Source organism: Bombina bombina, unplaced genomic scaffold, assembly GCF_027579735.1.
Source record: "Bombina bombina isolate aBomBom1 unplaced genomic scaffold, aBomBom1.pri scaffold_434, whole genome shotgun sequence".
Classification (NCBI taxonomy): Eukaryota; Metazoa; Chordata; class Amphibia; order Anura; family Bombinatoridae; genus Bombina; species Bombina bombina.
In genome coordinates, this window is record NW_026512761.1 from 204,346 (window position 1) to 218,995 (window position 14,650).

Below are 14,650 nucleotides of genomic sequence, written 5' to 3' on the forward strand. Positions count from 1 at the left end.
CCAGCTGATGAGTAGCAACAACTACGAAACAGCCTGTCCTGGGATAGTTTTGAATCACTGCTTTAACCCTAGCTAAGTCTATAAGCTGTGAGAACAGCGATACTTGGCATTAAGGGAATCTGCTGAAAAGCAGGCTGAAGTAAAAAGGTGTGTCATTATGAACCTAATTTGCATTTCTTACCCAGAATCCTTTGCTGTATTGTAAATAATGTATTCCAGAGGTTTTCTGTGGGAAAAACAAGCCTTCTGGCTTGTCTAGATTTGTTAATGAGCTTCACAATGAGTTATTTTCTCTATTTTATGCGTAGTGGAGGATTTTAAACTCACTTTTTACCTCCCCCTAATTAAAATGTTGTTTTATATATATATATATATATATATATATATATATATATATATTAAATCTATTGAAATCTAGTAAGATTTGGGTGAAGTATCTTGGTATATTGTTTATCTAAACACTTTTAAGTTAGTTGTCTATATTTTGGTATTTTATTGTGGTATTTTAATGCGATTCAATGTGAGTAAGGTTAATTTTAAAGGTATATTTTTTTTATGATCTGTTGTATAAAATATTGTAACGGAATAAGCATGCATAGTTGATTCAAAGCTAGTCTCTATTTAATATATTTCAATGTGTTAATAAATTTTAACTAATCTAAAGAATTTATAAATAATGATTAATTTCAATTGTTTCATATATATACACATTTTAATTGGAGGTTGTTTTAAAGAATAATATAAATTGTATTATAACCCTGGTATATACTGACACAAATGTACATCACATACATAAAAATATGTTAAATGGTCAGACTTTTTCCATTCCCAACATTGGGCTAGATTACAAGTGAAGCGCTGTTTTAATTTTTGCCTGGTAAAGGCATTGCAGTCTATGGGAAATTTGTTATCACTGTAAATATATATGTATATGCTTATATACATACAGTATATATTTATGTGTTAATACATGTAAATACACATATAAATGCTGTGGCAAAGCCCTTGCAGGAATAATCACTTCAGCACAAAATATAGTTTTTAGGCTGTTTTATTTTTATCAGCAATTTTAAACATGGGGTGTACTCCCCCTTTAAATAAAACAAACAAAATCCTACTCCTCTTTAGGAGACTAACTATACATGCAATATTTCCTTACTAACCAGTACTGAGCAGCTAAGCTGGTCCCAGTTAACAAAACAAATCAAATTTATCAGAATAGAACAATGTTTGCTCACCAGTCTCTTGTTTCTGCCAGCTATACATTCAGACATACAGCAAGGTCTCAGTTCCTCCTCTCTGGAGTAGCCTGCACAATGAGACACTGATTTCCTCTACAGAGCACTGGCAGCATGTAAAGGGATCAAACTGATTTAACAATAATCAGCTGTGGTGAGCTGTTAACAAATTAACACTTTGTTAGAAGGGAAAATGTGACCTTTCCAATCTCTCGCTAATATACACTCCTTCTCTCACCCTGTCACAACGCATAAATATATATATATATTTAGATACATATATAGTTTTAAATTGCTGCCCAACTCACCCCAACTTACCCCCTGCGCTGTGCTAGGTTCTCTTAGGTTCTCTGCCGTATATCACGGATTGAGAACGAGGTTCCCTTTGGAGCCTTTGGAAGCGCGTTCTTGTGAGTGCAAAGCTCCCAGGCAATGTGAACGCAAGGTCGTGTTTGCATTGCGCCTATCTTGTAATACCAGCTCACATTTGCGTGCACTGGTATTACTGAGTGGAGCACAAATACCCTGCTCGCGAAAGTGCAATTTTGCGCTCCACTTGTAATCTAGGCCTTTATTTTTACATTGTTTCTTCCTGAAATAGCATTTTTCTAAAAGAACATTTAACATGTATTGATTTACACATTTTGAAAGTGCAAACATGAAGCAATGTGAACAGAGTAGTGTTTAGAATTATTGTGTTAAAACTGGTTGTCTAAAGAGAGCTAGCAAAAAATAAAAATCATTAAATTGTCACCTTACATTAAAGTGTCTATATAAATAATGTATAAAAGTGTGTTGAACTAAATTATTTATTTAAGAATACTTGGAGCCTGTTTACAAAGATGCCTGCTGTACAGTTCTAATGTAAATTGTGATGCAATGCACTGCAAGCCTGTATGGCAGGCAGACAATTTAAAGGACATTAAACATCTTTTGATTTGGGTAAAAATTGTGTATTGTCCCATGTTCCTTTAAGAGGCCAAATCTGTAACCTAGGTTTTTAGAAGGCTGCAAATTATTAAAAACCAGCTTTGTATCATTTGCAGGGTACAGAGAATTTGTTTTGATCTTCCAGGAAGTGTTGGAGAAGCACTATTATTACACAAGAGCAAGAGGGGTTCAATTTTCTTTTAAGTAAATTAATAGCTATTTTAGAAACACATTTTTCACATTACTCTAAGATTAATTTAAAAACTCTAAACTGTGTGTGATAATATACAGTGTAAGGACACAAAAGGTCATGATTAGTTTAGGAAATATTTTATATACTACACACACAATATTATGGCTTGATATTTGATGTTGTGGGAGTGTGTGTCTTTAAACATTTTCCATTGATTGATAAATGATCACAATGTTTAATCTAAAAGTTCCTCTTACGTATTATGATGTTGTTGTTTAAACACTTTTGTTTAAGTGAGTTTACCATCACACTAATCATGTGTCCTGCTGAAGGTGTACTTACAGTGGTTTTCATTCAGATTGCTTGTGTTCTGTGATTCTTATGTCAGCCAGCATGCGGTTTATCAACATTGTTTCTTGGACAATATTTTGATTTATAAAGATCTCTTTATCTCACTGGTTTATATAAGCATTTTTATTTTATGGAACCAATTAATGTCTAGGTAGCCCCTAATATAGATGACCAAGGCCTTGTAAAAAACTAGGGTGAACTACCTAAATAAGCAGATTAGCCCCATTACATATAGAATTTATGGCAGATTCTTTAAACAGGCATTGAGAGAAACATCATTCTGAACCTTGCATGGGCAGCCCTTGCTCAATGCTCTACACGTGTAGAAGTCCTACGGAGTGATTAGCTGCCTCTCGTAAAATGTAATGAAGCTCTCTTCAAAGCAGACAAAGGAGAGCTCAAATGCAACAGGAAACACACAGCACTGGTAACAACATAAGCACATTCAAATTACAGGACCAGTACATACAGTAGATTTGCATACGTAACAACTGCAATAGCACTTAGGGGTCTATTTATTATAGTACGGACAGACATGATACGATGTAGCGTATCATGTCCACTGCACATCGATAAATGCCAATAGCATACGCTGTCGGCATTTATCATTACACCAGCAGTTCTTTTGAACTGCTGGTGCAATACCGTCCCCTGCAGAATTGGCCGCTAGCAGGGGGTGTCAATCAACCCGATCGTATTTGATTGGGTTGATTTCTGTCTGCCACCTCAGAGCAGGCAGACAGGTTATGGAGCAGCGGTCTTTAGACCGCTGCTTCATAACTTCTGTTTCTGGCGAGCCTGAAGGCTCGCTGGAAACACGGGGCGTCAAGCTCCATACGGAGCTTGATAAATTGAACTTAAAATGAGAAGTAGATTTTTTTTCTGGCAAATTTTAAGTTATGTCTATTTCCACTCCCACTGCATCATGTGACAGCCATCAGCCAATCACAAATGCATATACGTATATTCTGTGAATTCTTGCACATGCTCAATAAGAACTGGTGATTCAAAAAGTGTAAGTATAAAAAGACTGCACATTTTATTAATGGAAGTGAATTGGAAAGTTGTTTAAAATTGCTTCTGTATCTGAATTATAAAAGTTTAATTTTGACTTGAGTGTCCCTTTAAATTGTATTGTTTTCAATGTGCTTTACCTTGTACACACTTCTAGTTTTGCATACATTTTTTTTCCTGACAGTGTAATAAGTGCATTACAAACGTAGAGATAAACTAGCCAGCTTTCATTTGGCAAGATCAAACATGGAGAACAATACAAAAAAAAGGCGAGGCAGGACAAAAAGGGCTTAAAAGTTAAAACGTAGCTTTTATTGCCTTCACCATGGATAAAAGAAAATTAGCAGCAAAATAAAAAGCAGTAATGTCAGAGTGAGCTTGGACAGCAGCAGTCTAACATGTTTCGGCTCCTGCCTTACTCATAGACTGTGCTGTCTCAAGCTCACAGCCTGCTTAAATCAAACAATCACTCTGACATAGATTGCTAACAGCCAACATAATTATTTGTTACAATGCTGAACAAGAAAAGTGTGCACAAACATACATTTCCTTTACAAAGTAGTTGACAATTAAGTACTAAACTTAAGCTACCAAATAACCCCTAATAATGCATTAATTAGCAATGACAATATGAAAAATAGTCAACAACGTAGATATTACTAAATATTACTCTAAGAAATGCATTAAAAAATGTGCTTATAACAAAAGAAATACATAGCACACAAAGATAAAGTGAACTAAATGTATCTAAGTACATAACACGCAACAAATGAGATGCAATATATCATTAAAAGGGACCCACTGAATGTGAAAAAAGTGCACAAACATACATTTCCTTAACAAATTAATTAACATTTACAAAAACAATACTTGGCTACCGTCTTAACATTAATAAAGCGATAGTTAGCAGTGACTAACTTAAAGAGTCAACAGCATAAATATTACTAAATATTGCTCAAGAAAGTACATTCCAGATATGAGCTTATAACAAGTAAATACATAACATACTGAATTAATGTAAACAAATATAACCAAGTACATAACACACATTTAAAGGATATGTAGCATATCATTGTAAGGTGCCCCATGTAAATAGACTCACTAATAAATCAACTAAGCTAAGGGGGAGACAAAGACAGGGTGCTTCACACACGCGAAGCATTCTGGATTTTTAAGCTTAAAACCAGGGTGCCTGATGGTTTAAATATTCAGAATGATATTATCAACTGTTGGCGTTAGTCTGGTTTTTTATTTTACACTAGTGTCTATAAGATAGTGGTACTACACATTTGCCTCTTTGAGTCCTCTAGGTATATTGATAGTTAAGATATGTCACTATATTATGATTCTAACCCTAGACTTTAGAGGCTTTGTAAACAGACTTTTGTGATTCTCTTCATAATGCATTTAATCTCTATTATGGTTTATTACAAGTGTAATATTGTTATACTGAACATCCTGCCTTAGCTTAGTTGATTTATTAGTGAGTCTATTTACATGGGGCACCTTACAATGATATGCTACATATCCTTTAAATGTGTGTTATGTACTTGGTTATATTTGTTTACATTAATTCAGTATGCTATGTATTCACTTGTTATAAGCTCATATCTGGAATGTACTTTCTTGAGCAATATTTAGTAATATTTATGCTGTTGACTCTTTAAGTCAGTCACTGCTAACTATCGCTTTATTAATGTTTAGACGGTAGCCAAGTATTGTTTTTGTAAATGTTAATTAATTTGTTAAGGAAATGTATGTTTGTGCACTTTTTTCACATTCAATGGGTCCCTTTTAATGATATATTGCATCTCATTTGTTGCGTGTTATGTACTTAGATACATTTAGATCACTTTATCTTTGTGTGCTATGTATTTCTTTTGTTATAAGAGCATTTTTTAATGCATTTCTTAGAGTAATATTTAGTAATATCTACGTTGTTGACTATTTTTCATATTGTCACTGCTAACTAATGCATTATTAGGGGTTATTTGGTTGCTTAAGTTTTGTACTTAATTGTTAACTACTTTGTAAAGGAAATGTATGTTTGTGCACACTTTTCTTGTTCAGCATTGTAACAGTTAATTATGTTGGCTGTTAGCAATCTATGTCAGAGTGATTGTTTGATTTAAGCAGGCTGTGAGCTTGAGACAGCACAGTCTATGAGTAAGGCAGGAGCCGAAACATGTTAGACTGCTGCTGTCCAAGCTCACTCTGACATTACTGCTTTTTATTTTGCTGCTAATTTTCTTTTATCCATGGTGAAGGCAATAAAAGCTACGTTTTAACCTTTTTGTCCTGCCTCGCCTTCTTTTTGTATTGTTTGCTATTTACCAGACTACCAGTAAGTCTGTATGGCGGTTTGCAGGACACGCTGAAGCGGTGCTTTGAATTTTTGCCTTTCTTTGTGCTTACTTCTTTGTCAAGACAACGGGAGGAGGAGCTTTGTGGTAGGAGACTGACGGGGACCGGACTGGGAGCCGCAGCTAAGTGTTTGCAGAAGGCTTGTCACGGATGAAGGTATTGTGTCTCTTGAACAGAACTTGTGATGGTACTTATGCTATATTACTCCTCTTGTGAATTTAATAGCTGACTGTGCGCTGGGTGAGGGAGCCTCCTATTGTGTATATATCAAATATGGAGACCTGTAGGTGTAAACTGTTTGGAGAATACTGGGAGAAATCTTCAGACATCACCAAGTCTCTGTTTAGCCCACTTGTCAAGGCTGTGAGAATAATTTTACATTAGAAAATAAAGTTATTTATTTTCTTTTAATTCATCACAGACTCCATTTCGACATATGTCAAAGGCCCATTATTTCTCGCAGGAATTTCAATATTACATTGAACCCTACAAATTATAGTTCCAAGCCTAAAATCCATACAGGTAATAAATAATTTTGGGCCAATTTCTAAAGGCCTATATTCAGCCTTTACGAGCTGTTTCTGCGCTAGCCTTCAGGCTCACCAGAAACAGGAGTTAAGAAGCAGCAGTCTTAAGACCACTGCTCCTTAACTCTTCCGCTACCTCTGAGGCGGCGGACAGCAATCCACCTGATCGCATACGATCGGGTTGATTCACACCATCTGCTTGCGGCCGATTGGCCATGAATGTGCAGGGGGCTGCATTGCACAAGCATTTCTAGTGAAATGCTTGTGTAATGATAAATGCCAACAGGGTATGCTGACGGCATTTATTGATGTCCGCTCAAACTATGATAAATCAGCCCCTTTGTATCAATTTAGTAGAACCAGAAATTATATTAAAAAGTTACAAGACACTTGGCAACTTTTACATCCTCAGAATCCTAACAAATCCTGTTCCAGAATAGATTTCATATTTGTGGAGTATTTATCTTTATTTGAAAGAGTATTTTTCCTACCATCTGGTAAGGCCATATCACTGTTAGTATCTTTTTATGGCCCTCAGCCCAACAAGGTAACTTCCAATGTAGGTTGGATAATGCTTTAATTATAGATCTACATTTTCCCACTGCAATAATACATATAATGTAAATCTTTACTCTCTTTGGGAAGCACATAAGTGCTTCAGTAGAGGTGAGTTTATAAAATGCAAAGTACTTAGAGCCAAACCAAATAGATGTTGACACCAAACATTATCACATTATTATTGTGAAATCCTTAGCCCCAACAATTCTCATAAATTACACCCTAAAGACACAATTATACAAGAGGAACTTACTCAAGTACAATTTAACAACCTATTAGATAGTAAATCACATAAAGGGCTTTTTCTAAATCAAAAAATGTATATTCAAGTTAATAAACCTTGTAGGCTATTGGTGAGATCTTTAAAGAGTAAACACATTTCAACAACAAAAAATAAATTCCAGTGGTAAAAAATATATGAAATGGCATGTTTAGATGCAATTGAAAACATAGGCCTAGTTTCCATTGAGGTGGTAAAGTTTTATCACCAGTTTCCACAATTTATCACATCAATTGAAACTAGCCCATAGTGGGCTAGATTACAAGTGAGGCACAAACGGTTTTGTGCAAGCGATGTCTTTGCGAGCAATTTTAATTGTGCTGATATTGCAAGTGGAGGGAAACGCGATATCACTAGCGCAATCTTGATTTACGTGAGAATCCTTACCGCAATCTCAGAGCTGTTGTTAACTGTTTTTCGAAATTAAAAAGTTGCACAAAGCACTTAAAAAATTCATTACAAAGTACGGTTATACTAATAATAACACTATCTAATAAAAATATTCACACAAAAAAGTATTGCATTAAAAAGTTATAAAGGCTCAAAGATATGAGATTACGGGTGTCTAGAAGCAGTGCCTTAAAATCAGATTAACACAACCAAGAAGTCTGGGAACACTGGCCCATCAGAGAGTATTTATAAAGGACTATTATAGAAGTAACTTATCATTACTTGGGTCTTTAATGTAGTATAATTGTTTATATTGTTTTGCACTTTGTATGTTGGTATGTATTTTTTTTTCTTCTACATAACTCATGTAACAGTGTTTTAATTTCGTACACAACATAACATCTTTTTATTGCAAACCAAACAATCTACACAACAAAAGGGTGAGCGCTAATAAATAGCTAGTGATAACCTCAATGATATATAAGCATGTAAATACAATTAGAATTGCCATCAATGTGGCATGTTAAAGGAAAGTTCAATTTCAGATTAAGAAGTGTATATTTCTTCCCAACGATGGCAGCCTCCTCCTCACAAACAATGGTCCAGAGATGCTATATAAAAGACAAAACAAAGGGGCGCCTCATGTGTAGTATCATCAAATAAGCATAAAGCCACAGAAAAAAGCCAAATGGTACTCACAAGGCTCTGGAGCACACCTATGTGCTTGTAGGGACAGGCTGCAGATTTTATCAGGTGTGACAGCTCACCCACAGAGGATATCAGTCATTAACTGTAGTAGGAAAATAAAACACAGGAAAAGCACCAAATTGTGCAGATCACAAAGGATATGGTGTTTGACTTAGCACAAAGAAATATTGGGTACTCACATATTAGATGAGCACACTTATGTGCTAGTAGGAGCAAGCTGGCATATTATGGTAAGGTGTGTCAGCTCACCGCCAAGGGACTTATCCTTAGGATGCAATATCCAAAAGTGGCAGACTTCAGTGTGTTAGGTTCCACTCCAAGCAGGTGCAGGCAGGTAAAATCACTCACAAGAGTATTTTTTAAAAATTAAAAAAGTTGTATTTATTAAAAACAAATTAAAATGCATATACAAAGGAGTGAACTAGGGGCATACAGTCATTGTATTCTATTTACAGGGGGCTGAACTGTATGCCCCTAGTTCACTTCTTTGTATATGTATTTTAATTTGTTTTTAATAAATAGAACTTTTTAATTTTTAAAAAATACTCTTGTGAGTGATTTTACCTGCCTGCACCTGCTTGGAGTGGAACCTAACACACTGAAGTCTGCCACTTTTGGATATTGCATCCTAAGGATAAGTCCCTTGGTGGTGAGCTGACACACCTTACCATAATATGCCAGCTTGCTCCTACTAGCACATAAGTGTGCTCATCTAATATGTGAGTACCCAATCTTTCTTTGTGCTAAGTCAAACACCATATCCTTTGTGATTTGCACAATTTGGTGCTTTTCCTGTGTTTTATTTTCCTACTACAGTAAATGACTGATATCCTCTGTGGGTGAGCTGTCACACCTGATAAAATCTGTAGCCTGTCCCTACAAGCACATAGGTGTGCTCCAGAGCCTTGTGAGTACCCATTTGGCTTTTTTCTGTGGCTTTATGCTTATTTGATGATACTACACATGAGGCGCCCCTTTGTTTTGTCTTTTATATAACATCTTTTTATTGAAAATGTTGGGTATGTCTTTACTAAAAGAACAGTGATTTATTACAGTATCCTATTTTGTTAATGGTTCAATGAATGTGAATATTTTATTATTGTTATGTGGTCTCCCAATCATCTGTCTCTGTTTGGGTTTTGGGTCTTTTGTAGTTTACAGAGCTGGAATAGTATATTCAATTTGGGTAGTGTTGGTGTAATTGCACTTCTTGTTTTTTTTTTGTCATTATTAGGTTATAATTTTTAAAGATGTTTCTTTGGTTTGTTAGGTTTATATTCCCAACTGGCTTAGAGTATTGGACTACTGCCCTATTTATCAAAAGAAACTCTGACTAAGACACCACACAGGTGTATATTATATCTCTGATTTTAGAATTGTATATACAGCTTGTGTACATTTGAATTGTTTTTTGAAGCCCGATAAAACAGCCCATACGGATGGCTGAGAAACGACTTGCTTGTTTTTAATAACATTGTTATGGTTTGCCCATTCTTTTGAAAATGTTTCCAATGTGAACTGGTCTTCAGAGAGCAACAGTAGATTTTTTGGTTCTGGATCACCTCTGGCTTTAGTTAGCTGGGAGACTGAGATGTCCCAGACCATATATCATACCTGAAAGTGCTTGTCTTATGGGGTATCTCATTTCTTTCATACAGGTGGTGAGATTCCATGATCCATTACTCCTAGGAATTACTCTTCCCTGTCACTATGAGGAGACAAAGATTCCCAAACCCTAGGAACTCTATAAAACCTCTCCCACCTCACTGGTAACAGTCTTGTCTTTACCTCCTTTGGAGGAAGGTGAAGAATGAAGATGTGCAGTTTGATTCTTCAGTGAGAGGGGTTCTCAGATTGAGTTGAGGTCCAATTCCCCTCAGAGTACAATTTTTGGCAGAGGAGTGTATTTAAAGTATTGGTAGTGGCATATTTTTCACCTATTGGGATTTAGTCACAAGCCTGTCCTTTTGTCTTTTGCCCCCTCCTGTTGGGTAGTTGATATACTCCTATTCCAGATCTCTATACTGTTTCCGCCAATAGTACAGTGACTATTGTTAAGTACTATATTTTTTATTTTAGGCATATATATATATTTGTGTGGCACTCACAGGGCTTATATAAAATGTATTTTCTTTATTAATCTTCCTTTACAAGATAAGTCAACATTTCGGCTTAAGCATAAGACTTCATCAAGATATCAAAAACTGGAAAGTTATGGTTACAGACCCGACACACATGAACTAGAGCTGTCTAACCTGAAAAACTGTCAAAATGCAGAGAGGCAGCCTTCTAGGATTTAGAAATTTGCATATGAGCCTACCTACATTTAGCTTTTAACAAAGAATATCAAGAGAACAAATCAAATTTGATGATAAAAGTAAATTGGAAAGTTGTTTAAAATTGAATGCCCTATCTGAATCACGAAAGTTTAATTTTAACTCGACTGTCCCTTTAATGTTTTCTATTTTTGGATTTGCTGAATCCTCGGAAAGGGAGGTTTTTGTCTGTAAATCATGGGTCATCCTCTGCTTATGAATTAGGGAAATCCTTTTTTTGTTTAAGGTCAAACAGATTTGTTCACTTTTTAAGGTGATTTTGTTTAGCTGTTGAATGGGCTTAACCATGTAATCTGTCAGGAAGGTTTAATTATATTAAATACCATGGGGGTACAATATTCTATAATGAATAGATTATCCTGTGAAACCCCCTATGTAGTTTATGTTCTCACGTGCGAGAGTTGGTAGAACCTGTAGAAAGGTGAGGGTAAGATGGAGTGAACATCTTAGAAATATCAAGTCTAAATCTTTGAAACATAGTGTACCAAGACATATTTGTAAAGAACCCACACCAGGAAGTTGCAATTTAAGTATAACTCCTTTAGAAAGCATTCCTTTCAGCCGGCTCTCAAATAGGTTCACTAGATTTAGACAATCAGAGACATATTGGATCTATAAATTCAAAACACTGTTTCTGTCAGGTTTAAATGAAGTTATAGATTCAGCAGGATTTGCTTTACTCTGTTTGACACTATGTACCTGATTATTGTCGATTTGTAGGGTTGGTGGAGTGGTCTTTATATTGTGAACTGGAGTCACATAGTATTGTTGTCACTTCCTTTACCACACATTTCCTTGGCACATTAGATTATTTTATGTTACATTATATTATATTATTTCATGTTACCTGCATCGGTATTGTTTGCTTTTGTTCTTGATTAGTTTCTTCGTATATAGACACACACAAGTCACTTTGGCGTTATTTATATAATTATATACTTCCATGTATATGTTGTTTGCACATTTACACCTCCCCTAGTTAGATATTTTGTGTTTTATAACTTCACTAGTCATCTAGGTGATATCACATATTCCGCATATATTTAGCTTATGTTTAGGTTTACTACACAATTACTTTAGAAAGAAACTATCTCTTTTACAAATTAACGCGTCCATTTATATGGTATTACTCTAATTTTGAGAGAACATCTCTCGTATGATTTCACTATTAACCCGGTGTTAATATTTGTTTAGATTTCACTTATTAGTATCATCACACACATTATTAATTTAGACACAATTATTTGTGTCCTATCAGATGTAACTGTCCTTAACTAGTAGGACACATCACATCATCTTGATACTATTCATTTGTCACAGTAGTTTTACAACAATATTTTATACTATAAACACATTAGACTACAGATCAATCTTACGAGTTAGAAAAGGTATTCAATACAGATTGTTCTTCCCTGCTTTGTGGTAAACATATATTACACTTCATTGCACTTATCACGTATTATTCTATTCGTATCTCCCCACTCACCAAGATTAATTTTAGATTTTATATACTGTTAGAATAACATACATTTATATCATTAGTCACTTATCATCACATATTACACAACCCACATGCACTTGATTATTTTAGTGAATAGTCTCTGCTTTAAATATAAATATATATATATATATATATATATATATATATATACAGTATATATATATATATATATATATATATATTTTGTCATTAATCATGAGGTCAATAGCCCCATCATACGTCTTGTGTTAATATTCACTATATTCCTTATCCTTATTAGCCCTTCACGCTTATTTTATAATATTTATTATTCAATATAGTTCTGTTTAGTTTATTTTTCATTGTTATATCTGTTACCTACCATTCTAATATATTGGTAGTGACAAGCTATGGGGGAGTTGTCAACCGGGTTAATTCCCATTTTTGATTGGTTATAATATATCTGGAGGGTGTTCCCCTGTGAGAATTCTCAGAGAACAGCAGTAACTCTGACCGAAGTGACTTAGGAAGGTGCTGTCTCCTTGCTCATCTTCGATAGGATTAAAATCCAGTGAGGGCGTTCCTCTATGAGCTGGGAGTGCGTTGGTAATCCCTTATGGATAATGTAGGGAGGTGCAACTGTTAGCAGGTCATTTTAAGATTGGTGGTAACATAGATACACATCATTCAATTAGGAACACAGCTTTCAATTTTTCAGTGACGTACTAACTCAGTTTTGTGGGTTGAATACTTGCACTTATATCCGTAATTATATGCCATCCACACAAAAAAGGTAATTAAAAACATTTTTTTAGCACATGATTTTATTCTCAACAAACCCATGCAGGTACGTTTAACTTATTTATGAACACTGCTATAACACTTGAATGTGGCATTTTAAAATCACAGACAACATTGTCAATTGTAACAACTTTAATGCGTGGTTAACATTCTGCAGTAATAAGGTGTCGCCAAAGAGACATTATTTTCATATATATGGAATATTAAAATGTAAGAATATATATATATATATATATATATATATATATATATACATATATATATATATATATATATATATATATATATCTTAGTAAACAGAGAACAGTGCCAGGAATACAGGTGTGACAACTTTACTACTAATTGGACAAAGGGCTTTTTGAGTGGTTTGTAGATTGTAGGGGGAGGGGCCATATATCAATGAGTCTAGGTAGTGTAGTCTTATTTAAGGGCTTATCATATACTTTTGTCTATGCCTGATGAAATGGTGGAAACCGTGAAACATGTTGCATTGCTTTATTATGCACATTATAGCATGAGTTGCTTTTTATCTTGTTTTTATATTTTTATTGTTATATTAAACAATTTTTTAATCAGTAACTCCTATCACTGTGTGCATCATTCTACACTACCTTGGGAAGGTGTGGTATACCCTCACTTTGCATACTCCTGACTGCTACCTTTGGTAGTAGTGAAGTAGCACCTGGGCACAGTCTTCTCTCTGGGTCCTACCATACTCGTGTATCCAGTATTTGCCTTGGCTCAGCTAGCTGGTCTGCTGTTGATAACCAGCCTGTATCTATTGGCACAATTGGGTGCCTCCACATCATGTGAGTACCCTGCATCTCCTTTGTGCTTATACCCAATGGGTGATTGATTCACACATACGGCGCCTCTCTCCATTTCCTTGTTATTTACAGGTTTAAGTATATATCCTTTGCCAGCTATTAATTTTTAATTTTGGGTAACTGTTCCTAAGGTTGATGGGGTAATTTCAACCTTGGTTAAGTGTACTTCTATCCCTTTGTTTGATATTTCTTCTTCTTAGACCCTTTAGGTTGGAAGTTAGAAGCAGGTTATATTTATTGGCCAGTAGTTTCTTGCTGGTGTGGCTGAGGCTTCTTCTATTTGGTTTAATAGCCTTTCTTAGCCGTTTTCTGATGATTGCTGCTAGTGAAGATTTGTTTTTGAGACTTTTGGAATTGTTCAAATGTGCTAATGCTTTCATTTGTGTTGCTGTTATTGTCATTATTTACTTTAATTGTAAGAATATGTTTAATAGTATTCTCTAGTAAGACTTTATGGTTAAAGTTTTAATTTGCTGATATGGTTTTTAAATACGGATTTTGATCTCTCTTTTCATGGAAAGATGTTCTTTTATCCAACCCTTATTATTTATTACTTGTGGACTCCACAGCTTGGGTATTAGTTCCCAGGATTAATGAATCACAGACTCTCACCACCTGCATGAAAGAAAACATAACTTATGCATACTTGATAAATTAATTTATTTAGGGAATAT